Source organism: Schistocerca americana, chromosome 3 (genome assembly GCF_021461395.2).
Source record: "Schistocerca americana isolate TAMUIC-IGC-003095 chromosome 3, iqSchAmer2.1, whole genome shotgun sequence".
NCBI lineage: Eukaryota > Metazoa > Arthropoda > Insecta > Orthoptera > Acrididae > Schistocerca > Schistocerca americana.
The window spans coordinates 235113361-235132617 of NC_060121.1; positions in this window are offsets into that span (position 1 = coordinate 235113361).

The window sequence follows — 19257 nt, forward strand, 5'->3', positions numbered from 1 at the left end:
AAAAGTATTGAATGAATAAATATTGTACCGTAAGTAGGAAAATAAAGTAAATGTTCCGTGTGGCAGCAATTGTACCGAGCTTCATCACATTAAGAGCAAAATTATTAAATCTGGCCACAACAAACTTTCGTTTCGTGCTTTCAAAATTAAAATGGAAGACACCATCGCTACTACTGAAAGACAGGTTTCCAGGAACCATAATGGATGTGCATAAAGTATTCCTTTATAAGATATGGAGTGAATAACAAAACGTACAAGGACGCAATCCGTACAGCTTATTTGCTCTTTCAGATGATAAAAGCAGACATGATGTTTAGGTGGCTTAAAAGAGTCGCTGTCATGTAACATCGTAAAATATTTCTAACGGTTGGTGACTAAGTTGGACGTAGACGCGCAGAATCTGTAGTGCGTACAAAACGGTACGTAGGGTAATAACGCATGTTGCTGAATCATTTCTTGATGGAGAGGAAATATTTCTATTTATTTACATATCTGAGGGTACATCAACCATTGCAACGTTGCTGGATTTCTTTTCCTTTCTTACTGATATAACACTCGTGTAATTTAAAACATACAGATTCAATAACATTTATTGAGAAACAAGAGTAAACAGTTCAGTTTATTTGTGTCTGATGCATCCGAAGTATATATAGTTGACACCGTGCATCTCACAAACCAGTAATAGCGTTTCGGTGACTTCGTATGAATCCTATGGCGATGTTATGGCTAGTAGCCACGGTCGAATTCCAGTCAGGAAACTATTATCAGCGACCGCCTCGTGCTCCTGACCTGTGGAGTTATCTTTCGTGTCCCATTTTACGGTCTACCATATTTTGACTGTACTAATTTTTGTGCAGGCCTTTGGTCGTCCCCTTCTTGATCCATTCCCTTTTCACTATATTTCAGAGCACTGCAATAACATCGCCAGATTGATGTATTTCTCTTTCATCAGATCCACAGCCAGTGAGTTATCCTCGTCTCCCCTCGGGATTCCATCATGATCCTTGGTCGATTTCTTTGAAACTTAGTACTGTAATCCTAATACAGTAGATTCTATAAAATCTGAGTAGAATGAGAGAACACTAATACCGTGTAATGCCGCCTCTAGCCCTGACAACGGTATTCCTCGTATTTCGGTGAGAAAGGGATCCTACAAAACTCTTCAGGTTTGTCGTATCCAGCTGAAGCTACTCATTCAGGACTGGGTCAAAGTTACCTAACAGCGGGTATATTGTCAGCTATGTTTCACCCTCTGTTCCAAACAGCTCCACAGCTCCAGAAAATTTCTTTGGTATAAAGGTGGAATGGCGGGAGGATGAGGGGGGTTGGGGGCGGTGGTGGTGATTCTGCGGGCCAGTCTAGTTGTTGTATCATTTCAGTGTTCGTCAAAGCCAGGAACGTACGTGTTTACGTTTCAGCGGAAATCGTAACACATATTCGTGATTTTTTTTCTCTCAGGCTACCTGCCTATATATACACTCCTGGAAATGGAAAAAAGAACACATTGACACCGGTGTGTCAGACCCACCATACTTGCTCCGGACACTGCGAGAGGGCTGTACAAGCAATGATCACACGCACGGCACAGCGGACACACCAGGAACCGCGGTGTTGGCCCTCGAATGGCGCTAGCTGCGCAGCATTTGTGCACCGCCGCCGTCAGTGTCAGCCAGTTTGCCGTGGCATACGGAGCTCCATCGCAGTCTTTAACACTGGTAGCATGCCGCGACAGCGTGGACGTGAACCGTATGTGCAGTTGACGGACTTTGAGCGAGGGCGTATGGTGGGCATGCGGGAGGCCGGGTGGACGTACCGCCGAATTGCTCAACACGTGGGGCGTGAGGTCTCCACAGTACATCGATGTTGTCGCCAGTGGTCGGCGGAAGGTGCACGTGCCCGTCGACCTGGGACCGGACCGCAGCGACGCACGGATGCACGCCAAGACCGTAGGATCCTACGCTGTTCCGTAGGGGACCGCACCGCCACTTCGCAGCAAATTAGGGACACTGTTGCTCCTGGGGTATCGGCGAGGACCATTCGCAACCGTCTCCATGAAGCTGGGCTACGGTCCCGCACACCGTTAGGCCGTCTTCCGCTCACGCCCCAACATCGTGCAGCCCGCCTCCAGTGGTGTCGCGACAGTCGTGAATGGAGGGACGAATGGAGACGTGTCGTCTTCAGCGATGAGAGTCGCTTCTGCCTTGGTGCCAATGATGGTCGTATGCGTGTTTGGCGCCGTGCAGGTGAGCGCCACAATCAGGACTGCATACGACCGAGGCACACAGGGCCAACACCCGGCATCATGGTGTGGGGAGCGATCTCCTACACTGGCCGTACACCACTGGTGATCGTCGAGGGGACACTGAATAGTGCACGGTACATCCAAGCCGTCATCGAACCCATCGTTCTACCATTCCTAGACCGGCAAGGGAACTTGCTGTTCCAACAGGACAATGCACGTCCGTATGTATCCCGTGCCACCCAACGTGCTCTAGAAGGTGTAAGTCAACTACCCTGGCCAGCAAGATCTCCGGATCTGTCCCCCATTGAGCATGTTTGGGACTGGATGAAGCGTCGTCTCACGTGGTCTGCACGTCCAGCACGAACGCTGGTCCAACTGAGGCGCCAGGTGGAAATGGCATGGCAAGCCGTTCCACAGGACTACATCCAGCATCTCTACGATCGTCTCCATGGGAGAATAGCAGCCTGCATTGCTGCGAAAGGTGGATATACACTATACTGGTGCCGACATTGTGCATGCTCTGTTGCCTGTGTCTATGTGCCTGTGGTTCTGTCAGTGTGATCATGTGATGTATCTGACCCCAGGAATGTGTCAATAAAGTTTCCCCTTCCTGGGACAATGAATTCACGGTGTTCTTATTTCAATTTCCAGGAGTGTATGAACAAAGGAAACTTATCCACCTGACTGCAAAATAATAGGCAGAAATATCGTACAAGCAACACTTCTTCATATGAAAGTAGGCCGTAGGAACGTTCGAATACGATAAACTGCCGTGACACAGGAAACCTTCTATCCATAAATTAGCACGGACTTAGAAAGGATCACTGGTGAGAAGCTCAGCGTGCTCTTTTCTCGCACAATTCTAAGAACCATGGATGACGGTAACAGGCATATTTCTTATCCTTAGATTTCCGAAAAGCTTTGGAATGGTGTCCCACTGCCCACTGATAATGGAGGTGTGAGCATGCGGAACAGGCTCCCAGATATGTGACTCGAAGAGTTCTTAAGTAGTATTACCCAGTATGATGCCCTCGAGGGCGAGCGTTTATCAGAGACCAGGGAAGTGTGATACGAGTGCTCTTGTTCTTTACATACATTATGTGACAGGTAGGGTGAGCAGCAATCCGAAATTGTTTGCTCAAGACACCATAGACACTTCACTACATCTACGAGTGGAAACGGAATGGAAATGACTACCAGTGGTACATGGTGCCCTACAGCACACCCCATCGTTGATGAGTGACTGTAGAAGCTCACAGGGTGGTTTAGCCAGCTTTTCTATTTCGCCTGCTGAATGGAAGATTTCTCTAAATGTAGAAAAATGTAGGTCAGTGCAGACCAGTAAGAAAAACAATCCTGAATGTTCGAATACAGTATTAGTTCTGTGCTGCTTGACAGAGTCACGTCGATTAAATATCTAAACGTAACGTTTCAAAGTGTTATGAATTGGAAAGAGCACATAAGGGCAGTAAGGGGGAAGGCCAATGGTAGACTCCGGATTATTAGAAGAATTCTAGTTAAGTGTAGCTCATCTGCAAATGAGAAGGCAAATAGAACACTCGTGTGGACCGTTCTTGAGTACTGCGTCAATGTTTAGGACCCCCACTAGATCTTATTAAAAGAAGGCATCGAAGCAAATCAGAGGCGGGCTGCTGGATTTGTTAGTGGTAAGTTCGATCAACACACGAGCTTCAAGACAATGCTTCGTGAGCTCAAACGGCAATCCTTGGAGGGACGACGGAAGTCTTTCACGAAACACTGTTGAGAAAATTTAGAAAAAGAGACATTTGAGGCCCACTACAGAACTATTATCCTGTCGCCAACAGACTTTTCGCCTTGGGACAACGAGGATAAGGTAAGACAAAGTAGAATTCGAATGGAGGTATATAAACAGTCGTTTTTACCTCGCTCAATGTGCGAGTGGAACTGGAAAGGAAATGGCTAGTAGTGGTACATATTACTTCCACCATACGGCATACGGTGGCTTCCATTAGCATGTTTGATGAGCATCGAGCACAAGAATTAGTAACTTACAATTTTATTCTGTAAGAAATCTTACTTCGTTGCCTCCATTCCTTCCTTTATCAAGCCGCACATCCCTCTGAAACGTTTTCGAGAAAATCCAGTTCTAAACTTTTATGCGTACTTGTATATTCTACATAGTCGTTGATGCCCGAGAAATCTGCAGCCGCGCGTTTTATCGATCAGTTTCAAGAACGCGAGTCCCAAGAATCGAATATCCCCGCCAACACTTCTTTTTTTTTTCCTTCCAACGTAATTATTATGAGTGTGAAAACTGTTATAATTAAATGATTCATTTACTGTTTTTTTATCTTTATCCTGAAAGAAAGGAGTAAAAGATATTCATAATCTGATTGGAAAATAATGAATACACAAGAACTTTGAAAAAAAAAAAATCAAACGTGTGTGAAATCTTATGGGACTTAACTGCTAAGATCATCAGTCCCTAAGCTTACACACTACTTAACCTAAATCATCCTAAGGAGAAACACACACACACCCATGCCCGAGGGAGGACTCGAACCTACGCCGGGACCAATCTCACAGTCCATGACTGCAGCGCATCGCCGGCCGCTGTGGCCGAGCGGTTCTAGGCGCTACAGTCCGGAACCGCGTGATCGCTACGGTCGCAGGTTCGAATCCTGCCTCGGGCATGATGCAGCGCATCAGACCGCTCGGCTAATCCCGCGCGGCAAGAACTTCCATCAAATAGGGACAGTCATTTTATTTATATTATTTTGTTTACATACGTTGCAAATAAAATGTGTAACATGTGGCTCATTGCACGAATGAGGATGATAGTGACCTTGGAAACATGGGAAACAATAATTATGTCGACGTACAGCACACGTAATGAACGCCGAATCTTTGCATGTGCATGGCTTTTTCAGTGTGCCTATTTCGAAATTCACACAATTTCGCGACTTATCACACATATCTGTTGTTAGAATTACGTGGGAATGAGAGTACTGGAAGCAAGGTTCGATCAACAGAATTCGCGCTTATGAAACTAAGCGCTTACTCACTTGGATGCGGAATGCTTGATTACCAGCGACAATACGAAGTATGTGAGCACGTGTAAAATGCTCAAACACGTTTTTCTCGAAAACGGTTGAGAGTTGCATCTTGCTATTTATGTATGCTGAAGTGAGATGAATCAAATGGGTGAGGGGAAGTTCGTTCGTACGGCCCCCTTGTAAGTAGTATTATTTTCTATTCTCGAGTCACAAACATACAAATTTACAGTAACCATACACATCAATATATATATATATATATATATATATATATATATATATATATATATATATATAAATTGTATTTATATTACATGTGCCGAGTACTTTGCAGCCTCCAAGGCGCTTGGAGTGGCTTGCAGAAGATCAATCTTCGTGCAGGATGTAGGGCACAAAAGGCACTGGCGCATGTGGCTTTTGGTTTGTTCTTGTCCACAATCACAGGTCGTATCTTCTATTATGAAGCCCCATCTCTTCAGGTTGTCTCTGGATCGTCCACCTCTTGATCGTAATCTGTTTAAAGATTTCCACACCAGCCAGCTCTCGTTGTGTCCAGGTGGTAGTTCTTCAGCTTCTGGCGTCTGCAAGTGAGGCGTCGACTTCTTCCATAACTCCAGCCTTGCCTTCTCTGGTGAAATGGTGAGCTTCTCGGATGTTCTCAGGAAGCTCTTTCGCGATCTCAGCCGTTGCTGTCGTGGATTATGTCCGTGCAGTGGATGGACACTGCCCTGTTCCACTTTCAGTCTCTCCTTGTTGGCAGCCACTGTTCGGCGTTCCCATGGTGGCGTAATTCCAGCCAGGCAGTAGAGCTTATCAGTTGGGCTAGGTGTTAAGCAACCTGTGATCAACCTGCAGATTTCGTTGAGAGCAATGTCTACTTGTCTGGCATGAAATGACCTGTACCAGGCTGGAGAACCGTATTCAGCAGTAGAAAAGCACAGTGCTATTGCAGAACAGATAATAGTTTGTGGATGTGGTCCCCACTGCGTCCCCGCTAGTTTACGAATTAGGTTGTTTCGAGCGGAGATTTTCATTTTGGTGTTCTTGCAGTGAGTTTTGTGTGTCAGAGTTCTGTCGAGAATGACTCCCAAGTATTTAGGTGCGTGATGATGCTGGAGTTGGGAGCCTGACCATGCAATATGTAGCTCACGATTAGCTTCCCTGTTCCTTAAATGAAAGGCACACACTCGTGTCTTCGAAGGGTTTGGTCCGAGTTAGTTCCGACTGTAGTAGCTCGACAGTGTTCTAAGTGCTGTTGTCAGGTTTCTTTCCACTCTTTCAAAGCATGAGCTCTGCATCTTGGTCCTTTTCTGGACTACAGTTGACCATCATATCGATGAATATAGAAGGTAAGTAGTAATGAAAGTGAATCTCTAAACTAACGATAGTGTGTTGATGGTCCGCACTTGATGGTACCACTGGAAGGGGACACGAGAAAGCTATTAGGCACCAAACATTCCAACTTATTATACGACTCGTAGCTGGGAGACATTGTCCCACCTTAAATATTAATTAGCTGCCGGAGAAACAAGATGTACCGTTCTAAGCTACTTCCACATCGGGAGCTCAGTTTCACATGTTAAGCAGATCGAACAGAGTGCAAACAAAGGGTAATGTGACATAGCGGAAGTGGATAATAAATGTGCTGTATAATATCGCGCGGGAAGCGGTTTCCTGTCTGTAATTGCAGTCGCCTGCTGTAGAAATTTGTTCCTTAGATGTAGAATGCGCAGCGCTGGTAATTACGAGACGGCGTGGCGGTAATTAGGGGTGACGCGGTACGGGCACCGGTGTAAGCGGTAAGCGGTAAGCGCTTCCAATGTCCGGGTAAGCGTGGCTGCTGCAATTAGGGGGAGGGACGAGTCGCGGAGCGGTATCAGCTGCAGCTCTGCGCAGCAGTCGCGCCTCGGAGGGAAACGTCGGCGCCGAGCGGGAAAGGAAGCCAGAAGCGAGAGAAGCGCCTCGCACCGGGCGCCTTTGTAATTATCCGAGCAGAGTGGGAGGCGGTGGCGCCGGACGGGCCGCCCAGACGCCGACGCCGGCCGTCTCCATTAGGAGGCTGTCAGCGCCGCGACGGCCGGGAGGCGGCGCTCTGTTATTGCGTCGCAACTCTCGCCTACTGCCGGAGAATGGCGCCAAGTTTATTCACCGGGCGCCCATTGTGTGCTGTCACTTCTCGGCGGGGAATACCCGCCGCCACGTATTCCACTGCTCGCGCTGAAGGAGGGTGTCTTGTCTGGCACACACGAGGGAAGCTGTTCTGAGGTCCCCGTTTTTGTATTCCAAACTTGAAGCCCGGAGTTTGCAGTGCTAAGGAGACTTTGTCCTCTTACATAATTTCAGTTCTAGGCACCAGGTCTACGATCGCGAAAATACACTACTGGCCATTAAAATTGCTACACCACAAAGATGACGAGCCACAGACGCGAAAATTAAAACCGACGGGAGGAAGATGCTGTGATATGCAAATGATTAGCTTTTCAGAGCATTCACACAAGGTTGGCGCCGGTGGCGACACCTACAACCTGCTGACATGAAGAAAGTTTCCAACCGATTTCTCATACACAAACAGCAGTCAACTGGCGTTGCCTGGAGAAAAGTTGTGATGCCTCGTGAAACGAGGAGAAATGCGTACCGTCACGTTTCCGACTTTGATAAAGGTCGGATTGTAGCCTATCGCGATTGCGGTTTATCGTATCGCGACATTGCTGCACGCGTTGGTCGAGATCCAACGACTGTAAGCAAAATATTGAATCGGTGGGTTCAGGAGGGTAATACTGAACGCCGTGCTGGATGCCAACGGCCTCGTATCACTAGTAGTCGAGGTGACAGGCATCTTATCCGCATGGCTGTAACGGATCGCGCAGAAACGTCTCGATCCCTGAGTCAACATATGGGGACGTTTGCAAGACAACAACCATCTGCACGAACAGTTCAAAAATGGTTCAGATGGCTCTGAGCACTATGGAACTTAACTTCTGAGGTCATCAGTCCCCTAGAACGTGGAACTACTTAAATCTAAGGACATCACACACATCCATGCCCGAGGCAGGATTCGAACCTGCGACCGTAGCGGTCGCGCGGTTCCAGACTGCAGCGCCTAGAACCGCTCGGCCACCCTGGCCGGCACGAACAGTTCGACGACGTTCGCAGCAGCATGGACTATCAGCTCGGGGACCAGAGCTGCGGTTACCCTTGAATCTGCATCACAGACAGGGACGCCTGCGATGGTGTACTCAACGACAAACGTGGGTGCACGAATGGCAAAAACTCATTTTTTCGGATGAATCCAGGTTCTGTTTACAGCATCATGATGGTCGCATCCGTGTTTGGCGACATCGCGGTGAACGCACATTGGAAGCGTGTATCCGTCATCGCCATACTGGCGTATCACCCGGCGTGATGGTGTGGGGTGCCATTGGTTACACGTCTCGCTCACCTCTTGTTCGCATTGACGGCACTTTGAACAGTGGACGTTACATTTCAGATGTGTTACGATCCGTGGCTCTGCCCTTCATTAGATTTCTGTGAAACCCTATATTTCAGCAGGATAATGCACGACCGCATGTTGCAGGTCCTGTACGGGCTTTTCTGGATACAGAAAATGTTCGACTGCTTCCCTGGCCAGCACATTCTCCAGATCTCTCACCAACTGAAGACGTCTGGTCAATGGTGGTCGAGAAACTGGCTCGTCACAATACGCCAGTCACTACTCTTGTTGAACTGTGGTATCGTGCTTGAAGCTGCATGGGCAGCTGTACCTGTACACGCCATCCAAGCTCTGTTTGACTCAATGCCCAGGCGTATCAAGGCCGTTATTACGGCCAGAGGTGGTTGTTCTGGGTACTTATTTCTCAGGATCTATGCACCCAAATTGTGTAAAAATGTAGTCACATGTCAGTTCTAGAATAATACATTTGTCCAATGAATATCCGTTTATCATCTGCATTTCTTCCTGATGTAGCAATTTTAATGGCCAGTAGTGTATATGATTGCTTCATACAACGAAACTGGTCAGTGCACCTCTACCTTTGGTCAAGTATTGAAGAAACCCATGCATATTTGTTCGCAACACGATCCAATGATCTCGAAATTTTAACTCAACATTTACAATAATTTTGATATACATTTACATCTACATACATACTCCGAGACCACGGTCCAGTGCTTGGAGGATTCTATCCTGTACTACATCTGCAGCTCGTGGTCTAGTGGGTAACGTTGCTACATTTGGATGACGGAGTCCCGGGTTCGATTCCCGGCCGGGTTGGAGATTTCATCTGCCAGGGCACTGGGTGTTTCTGTTGTCCTCAACATTTCATCATCATCATCATCATCATCATCATCCGTCTCCGCCCCCGGTACCTGAGTGGTCTGCGCGACAGTCAATCCTAAGGGCCCGGGTTCGATTCTTGGCTAGGTCGGAAATTTTCTCGGCTCAGGGACTGGGTGCTGTGTAGTCCTAATCACCTTATTTGTTCCCCATAGATGCGCAACTCGCCGAAGTGGCTTCAAATCGAAAAACTTGCACACGGCGGACGGGCTAACCTACGGCGGGGGGGGGGGGCTAGTCTCACGACATATCATGTTTATATATATCATCATTCGTGACAGTGGTTAGGTTGGAATGTAAAAAAAATGGGACTTTGTATAGGCGTTGATGATCACCGCGCAGTTGAGCGCTGCACAAACCAAACATCTTTATGATCATCTTGTACTACTACTTGTCGTTGCCTTTCAACTCCCACTCGCAAATAAATGTTCAAATGTGTGTAAATTGTGTGTGTGAAATCTTATGGCACTTAACTGCTAAGGTCATCAGTCCCTAAGCTCACTCACTACTTAACCTAAATTATCCTAAGGACAAACACACACACACCTGTGCCCGAGGTAGGACTCTAACCTCCGCCGGGGCCGGGCGCACAGTACATGACTGCAGCGCCTCAGACCGCTCAGCTAATCCTGCGCGGCAAATATGTGTGAATTCCAAACTGCTTAGGTCATCAGTTCCTAGACTTACACATTACTTAAACTAACTTACGCTAAGAACAACATACACACCCATTCCCGAGTTCCCGAGGGCCGAGGGAAGACTCAAACCTCCGTCGGGGGGGGGGGGGGGGGGGGCACTCGCAAACAGAGCGTGGGAAAAACGACTATCTATATGCCTCCGAATGAGTCCTAGTATCTCCTACCTTATCTTCGTGAGGCTGACGTGAAATTTATGCTGACAGCAGTAAAATTGTTCTAGTCAGTTTCAAATGCTGCTTCTCTAAATTTTCTCATCAGTGTTCCACGGAAAGAACGTCGCTTTCCATGCAGGGATTCCCATTTCAGTTCCCGAAGCACCACTGAAACTTGTGTGTTATTCGAACCTACCAGTTCTTGCTATAATCCGACATGGAAGTAGCGAGTTTGGTGGTCCGTGTTGAAATGTCGCGAGACTGATATGTTATAGGTCTAACATGGAAAGTATTACATGTGGAATGATTGTGTTTTAAAGAAAGTACACAACCCTACAAAGTCTTAGTTTTTAACTAATCTGTTTAATTAGATAAACCTGGGAACCACGTGGGTCCATGCAGAAAATAATTATCCACTTAAACTACTGTGTCACGAACAAGAGTGAGAAGGATCTGCAATAACTACCATGGGACAAGCCAAGTTGATAACAGTACTACTAAAATTACCGACAGGATTAAATGACCTATTCACTCAGCTCCAAGCTTAACATAGCTGAAAATAATCTGATCGCAGCATGAACGCAGCTGGTGTATGATTTGGAATAATCGTCGACATAAATAATTATTGTCGAACATTTCTTTTAAATAGTTTAATGACGGTGAAGGGCCAGAATCATCAATATTACGATGAGCAGCCGCAGCAGCTGCAGCAGCAGCAGCAGCAGCAGCACCACCACCACCACCACCACCACCACCACCAACAACAACAACAACAAGAATAATGACGGCGACGACGACTACACAGATAAGGCTTTTTAAGGTTTCCGCTTTTCAAGCATTGCAGAATTTAGCTTCTCTCTTTTCTGTGATCCATCTTTATTACGTTTTCCTATGGCTTGTTTGGACTGTCAGATTTTAACTAATCCCTTTATGCTCCTCACACGGTACGTAGTGAGTTGTACAACTTATATTGCTGGTTAATTGTAATCGATGACTTGGGCAATATGGTGCAATATCGTGCCCTCAGTCGCATTATTTTTGATTGACGTTTTCACGCCTATACAAAGTCATGAAAATATCTGCTATAGGCTAGAATATTGTCGTTTATTTAGTTCATCATTATGTCCAGGGTAGAGGTGTAAGAATTACGTAAAGTTGAATGGAGTACATATTACGAGAAATGCTTATGAAAGACATACATATCATCAGAAGTGACTGTTGTCTTTTTTTGGTGTATTTGATAGTTTACTTCAAACGTTTACCATTATGAGCATCTTTGGATGGGTGAACACATGAGCTATACGTATACTTTGGCTGCCAGAGGTTGTAGAGAGAGAAAGAGAGAGAGAGAGAGAGAGAGAGAGAGAGAGAGAGTGATGCATACTGAGGAGCTTGGATGGCGGCCGCATGGCACAGAGAGCTGAGATGCTTCCTGATGTGGTTGAGAACAGAGGATGAACTGCGATGATTTTATAGAGCGACAGCTTATTTGTAAAATAAAGTAACTTTTAATGAGTTCATTTTGTGGCAAGCACTAATCGCTAGGTACGTATTGAAACGTGAATATTTCTTTGTGTCTAACAATATCTGTGCGTTGGCATCCAAGATCAAATGTCAGTCTTATGTGCAGCATTGTAGTTAGCTATCTCCCTCTGCTGTTAGTCAAAGTATTTCACTAAGAAAGACAAAATGTAAATATTATGTAATTTAAAGAACGTGCAAAAATTTGTATGGTATGACAGTACGAAAGAAAAGTCTTAGTTTATGTTATTGAGAGTTATTTCTCTGACATTCGGATTTATTTAAAAGTACTTTCCTATTCATCAATACCTATATTATTAAACTTATCCCCACTATTATGTGAAGTACAGATTTGGTAGAAGCGTAGTGCCACATCTTGCACTATTGTGTGGACAGAGACAATTTTTTCAAGGGAGAGGGCAACAATTTTTATTTGGTAATGGAGGCTGATGAGCAAAATAAAACAAGTGAGATCAAGCTATTTCATACGCAGTGATTTATTTCAGGTACATTGGGTTCAGCACTTTACATTTTTGCAGTGTTGAGACAGAGGAGAGTTACACTGCAAGGAAAGCAACAATTTCAGTAAACCTTTTGAGAGAAAATTAGGAACCACATTTTTGTACAAAACTCATCATATTACAAAAATAGCTGTATGTACGTGTGTACGTATGTTCCATATCAAAACCGCTGGGCCGATTGCAACCAAACTTGGTACTCACATGCCTTACTGTCAGGAAGAGACCGCTGTGGGGTAAGAACTGCCTATCAATCACAGTTTGGGAAAAATGAAGTCATAAGCTCTGAGATGCGTGAAAAACTGCCGCATTGTGCATTAATTTTTAATAAATTTATTCCTTACTACCCAGAGAATCCTACAGTCGAGTCAACTTATGGAAATCCAACACACGTGGCAGCACTTTTGACAGCTTCCAACTACGAAGGATGAAACTTGTCATCTGGTCAGTTTAAGAACGCTTCTTGTTACACCGGGGTGGATGGTCTTGTCCGGATATGCCGTCTTAGAGACAAACAGCTGCTCGAAAGATGCACAGCGCAAAAGACGGGACACAAGCATGTGGCGGCAGTATTATGCTTCCACGGGGCTTGTGGTAGTAACCGAAGGCAGCAAGGCACTTGTGGACAAACGAGCATTATTTCTGAATATGGGCAACCCGTCCTGCTCTATGTCTTCGCTGAGGGTGATGGCCTCGTCCGGCAGAGTAACTGTTTGTGTCATTTGATCCGAATTGTACTATAGTGGTTTAGGGAGCATGCTAACGAACATACGTTGATATTTTGACCACTAAATTAAAAAAAAAATGGCTCTGAGCACTATGAGACTTAACTTCTGAGGTCATCAATCCCCTAGAACTTTAGAACTACTTAAACCTAACTAACCAAAGGACAGCACACGCATCCGTGCCCGAGGCAGTATTCGAACCTGCGACCGTATCGGTCGCGCAGTTCCAGATTGAAGCGCCTAGAACCGCTAGAACAATGCGGCCGGCAGCAACTAAATTTGCCTGATTCGTAATCTATGGCACACTTAGGGCCCTATCGGACACTGGATGGAATTATGAACTTCTCATTTGATATAATCGTATTTAGTCCCGTGAAAGGGAGTAACGTGATACCAACGTCAGATTCGACCAGGCAGTTCAGCAGTGACGCTGAAGCACTTTCTTTATTACCTTCATCTGTTTGTGCCACCTTCAGCCCAAAATTCTTCACTTGTTCGTTCATGGGACAGCGAGGGCGTTCATCGTGTCCGCTTCCGTTGCGTTAGAGAATCAACAAACAAATGTGTTTAGGCGTAGCACCCTTTGTACAGGTGACGTTTTAATAAACCCGCTAAACGATATTAACTCGAAAATTGGATACTGCGCCCACGCGTGCCGACACAGCCACATCAAAGGGGAAAAACTGCAAAATATTTCCTTTGAAATGTGTTTAACGCAGGTGACAAATGTCAACCTGCATAGGTATCCCTGTGCTTCTAAACGTCATTCCAGGCCACAGTCGGTGTAATCGTTTAGCAATAAATTTCAGGAATAGTAAATTACGATTCAGCGTGTTATTCTTTGGTAGGAGATCAGAACGGTTATTAATTTTACCGATAAGCTACAAACGGTGCATAAAAAGTCAAGTTTTGCATCAGAACATTATTTCGAACTTCATGGCACAGAAAACGAAAACCGCCTCGGAGGCAGGCATATATATTCATTTGCAATGTATCCAGATAACAAAATAAAAAACCAGGAAGTTGTGTAATGACAAAATCGTCTGTTTCCTGCAAGGGGTTTTTCACAGAAAAAAGATCTAAGTACGTTCTGCACAGGATAACATATATGCCCTTTTCCTCAGCTGTACCTTTCTTTTATTTCACTTTACTACTAAATTCAAGGTCAGGAGTTAATTCACGTCTTGTCCCAACAAATACCCATCACACAGTTTATGCGCAGGCGCAAGGTTTTGTGTCCAACTAGGCGGGTCTCATGACGGTACGGTCAGTTCCATTACAGCACTCGTGGCTGCCGCATCGAGGTCGCGAAGTGGGGCCGAGGCAGTTTCAGATAAGTTTTTACAGTCTGACGATAATTTATGGATATGTAGTTTTAGCTTGATGATGTCCACTATGGAAAATGGTAGTCAATTTTATTCTGAAGAAGGTTGGGTTATCCCGACTGAAACCTAGGTAAATCTAGGTAAACTTTGTAATTGAGGCTGTTGGTTTTTAAAATTAAAATTAAAATTAATTTTTCACGGAACCTGCCCTTGTTGGGAAGCAGACACGAACCCGTCATGACATTACAATTGATGAGATCACCAATGCATCCCTGGTCCAAATTGTCCCACTCTTCAACATCAGCACTGCGTAAGTAGCTCAGGTTATGTAGTGGCCGTTGTTGGCGTTCAAAAGCAGATGGTTTAAATCGGTCCCCCACACACACATTCGATTAGGTTCACGTCCGAAGTTCAGGCAGGCCACTCCGTTCTAGTGATCTTAACATTCTGAAGGGACGTGTTCACTAGGGCAGTATAACGATCACACGAGTTATCATCCATTAAGATGAAATTGTAATACAGATCCACTACTAGTTGAAAGAGCAATGAGATTGCCCTCAACAAGCACGGGAGGTGTACGAGATTATATGCTTGCCTTCATATACGTTGTCTGTGATTATCCCAATCTTGGAGCGTCCATTCTGGATGATTTATTGCCCATCGACAACGGAGTCCATAACGCTGTGGTTCACTACATGATGCTTGCGATGGTCTATTACAATGGGAACTCGCATCACGTAATCGTTTAGTAATAATTTGATGCCTTATATGACATACTGTAGCCTCTTCCGACGGATGCCGAACTCCTTCTGGAGCCCCTCTCTTTTAATTCCAAAGTCGTAGATAAGGATCATCCTCTCTACGTGTCGAACGTGGACAGCCTGTCTCTTGTAAGTTCTCCGCAGCTTTAAGTGTCCATTGCAACCGATTCAATGTCCACAGTATATCACTTTGACTCCGTTGCACATGTCGAACATCTTCCCTGGTGACAAGCCTTCTACGTATAACAACATTACGAAACGGAGTCAGTCATCGGTCGCAACTGTCCTTCGTGGCTTGGTGGATGTTCATAGACTCCCACAGGCAGCACTAGTGGTAACAGTCTATGTTGACAGACAACGTCAGGGGCGCCCTTCCGGACGGTACAGGAAAAATCACAGTAGCAACACAACTGCGTGATGCATCGGTATGATGCAAAAGTTTCATTGACGTATGTATGTGTGCTAAATCTTGCTTCACTGTGTCTGTTTCAGTATCAGTAGATACCAAATAAAGTTTCAAAGCTTGTGCAGTTATTTCGAGGCATTATTCTGTTATTTTTGTTAAGGAATTAAACTAAAATTGTAAATTTCATACACGAAATGAAATGTAGAATTGTATTTGAATTCGAACAACGAGCAGCTTTGATTTAGATGTTGCGTTCGTATTCAGTCAGGCAGCCACTTCGGGATGTTCTTATGATTTAACTTTTCTATGATTCCTACAGTCGTTACAGACGAATGCCTGTGCAGATTACTGTACAATCAATCTGCCTTCTGCAACAAACAGTGATCTCTATATCTAACGATCTCTTCAATTACAGGATTATTAACTACACTCTTTCTGTTATTGCCCCCACCAAGTTCGATAGCTAATGTGATGATGCATCATTAGTGCTGCATTACAAGGGTAGCCTACAATGGTGTGTAAACCTTGCGGACGAAGCAATTTCTACGTGATGTGCCACTGCCATGTAACGTAGCTCAATGCAACTTGGACCACGCGTAGAAGCAACTACTGCGGTATAGTGCAGAAGGTAACTTCAAGAAATATGCAACGAGATAAACAGAAATGACACTTTTATTCAATGACAATAATTACGCTGATGTCACAGCAATTTATGATCGTTCCATTGATTTTTAATAGTGTGTGTGATTACCAAGGTCAGCAAAATATGGCCTGGAATGTGTTCCCATTCTAGAAACACGGTTGGTACTGAGTAGTTGTGACAGGGTGTTCCATTCCTCCACCAGTGAGTCTGACAGGTGCTGGGTGGTCGTTGGTGCATGTAGACGTGCAGCGGTAAGTCTCTGCAAGACATCCTACATGTTAACTATGGGACTGAAGTGGGGGAACTGGCAGGTCAATCCATTCACCTAACATCCTCGCGATCCAAGAGCTCCTTCACCTTCGCTCTTCGATGCAGTCACGCTCTATCGATGTCATGGCCGCATGCACCTCTAAAAAGACGCACATGTGGAAGGAGTATAGCGTTACAATAACGTTGACCGATGAGTGTACCATGTCCAAAGATTTGAAGGTCAGTGTATACAAGCAACATTATAGCTTCATCAAAACACATGGACCAACGAAAAGATCATGTTCGTTAATGTTCCTGGGTGCATTACATGTTCCCACCCATTGCAATCTGGAAATTTGTGGTAAGTCTATGGGACCAAACTGCTGGGGTCATCGGTCCGTAAGCTTACACACTACTTAATCTAACTTAAACCAAAGTACGCTAAGGACAACACACATACCCAGGCCCGAGGGAGGACTCGAACCTCCGACGGGGGGAGCCGCGCAATCCGTCACAAGACGCCCCTGACCACGCGGCTACCCCACGCAGCACTAAATGTAAATGTCGTGTGACTAGGGCCTCCCGGTGGGATAGACCTTTCGCTGGGTGCAAGTCTTTCTATTTGACGCCACTTCGGCGACTTGCGCGTCGATGGGGATGAAATGATGATCAGGACAACACAACACCTAGTCCCTGAGCGGAGAAAATCTCCGACCCAGCCGGGAATCGAGCCGGGGCTCTTAGGATTGACCTTCCGTCGCGCTGACCACTCAGCTACTGGGGGCGGACATGACAGCACTTACAGAATCACTACTGAGACTGAATTTGTTTTCGTACGAGAAGAGCACGCGACCCCTCTCCTCACTGGCTCAGTCCCTATGCCTTTGGCACCATCGTAAACGGTGTCGACAATGTGCCAGTGTCAATGGAACACGACGAACTGGTCGTCGGACCAAAAGACCATCCATCATGCACTCGCCGAGCCGCTGTGGAGCGTGAGATTGCATGCCTTGCAATCCTGTTAAATGTGGTTTCAATTGCACCCGCTGTTTGGCGTGAGACCCTTCTGCAGTGGTCATCATCTGCTGCAGCTGACCGTGGTCCACCACCTCCTCTCCCTTGGGCAGCAGGACCTGTGGATCGGAACACTCCCATGCAAGTTAAGCAATGTTATGTGCAGAACCAAACCCCTGGACTGTACTCGTAGCACTTCCTCTTTATTCGAGTTTCCCAGTTATTGTTCTGGGTGTGAAGCCATCCAGATGTCTCCGTGCCATGCTGTAATGAAGACCGTCACCAAAGTGCACCGTAGCTCCTCGCTGATCTCTCTCTCACTCTCTCTATCTGTCTCTCTCTCTCTCTCTCTCTCTCTCTCTCTCTCTCTCTCTCTCTCTCTCTCTCTCTCTCTCACACACACACACACACACACACAGACACACACACACACACACACACACACACACACACACACACACACACACAGAGAGAGAGAGAGAGAGAGAGAGAGAGAGAGAGAGAGAGAGAGAGAGAGAGGAAGAGAGAGACATGCACACACATAGAAGGATGTGAAATGAAATGATCACATAGGTTCAGTTGTGGGTAAAGCAGGTGGTATACTTCGGTTTATTGGTAGAATATTTGGGAACTGCAATCAGTCTACGAAGGAGATTGCTTACATATCACTCGTGCGACCGGTTTTAGGATATTGCTCAAGTGTGTGGGACCTGACCCAGACAAGACTAACAGTCGATATTGAACGTATACAGAGAAGGGCAGCATGAATGGTCATAGGTGTGCTTAATCCGTGGGATAGTGTCACAGGGATACTGCAGGAATTGAACTGGAAGAGTTTTGACGATAGACGTAAACTGTCTCGAGAAAGTCTATTAAGGATGTTTCAAGAGCTAGCTTTAAATAATTACTTTAGGCTCACATAGGGATCGTGAGGATAAGATTTGAATAATCACTGCACGCATAGAGGCATTAAAACAATCATTCTCCGCGCGCTCCATATGTTGTTGGAGCAGGAAGAAACGCTAATAACGGGCAAAGTGGGAAGTACCCTCTGCCATGCACCTCACGATGGTTCGCAGATGTAGGTGTAAACTGTCTTTGACGGTTTCTTCAGTTGCCTCATATTGCGGAACGAGCACCATTTGACACGACAGTCACCCCGAGCTCACACCATGTGACAGAAAACCAGCTGTGCACGATTAGGTGACCTGCGCCATGCTGCTGCGCCGTGATCCATATCCCCCGAATAGTTAATATGTTACATTACTTTATATAGCTCGTGCTTAAGTTTTGTACAGCGGTGTATTAAAAATGCGACATAGGAGAATATCTGAAGCACTTTTCTTCAAATTTTACCTGCTCGCTAATAGTAAGCGGTTCGGAATTTGGAGGAGGGAGTGATGGTAGCGAACAAACTCGGTCAATCTCACGCAGTGCTCTCACTACACCCGCGCTTTGGCGCATCGCGCTCCTTCTCAATCCGCGCGCGAAACGTGAAGCGGTTGATTTGAAAGTTATCAAATCTTTAAACTCATTGTACAGCAAAACGGTACATTTTCGGACATGGATTCCATATCAAAACTTTATCTACAAATTTTAAGCCTCTACAGCTCCCAGGGGCCTGTAACAGAA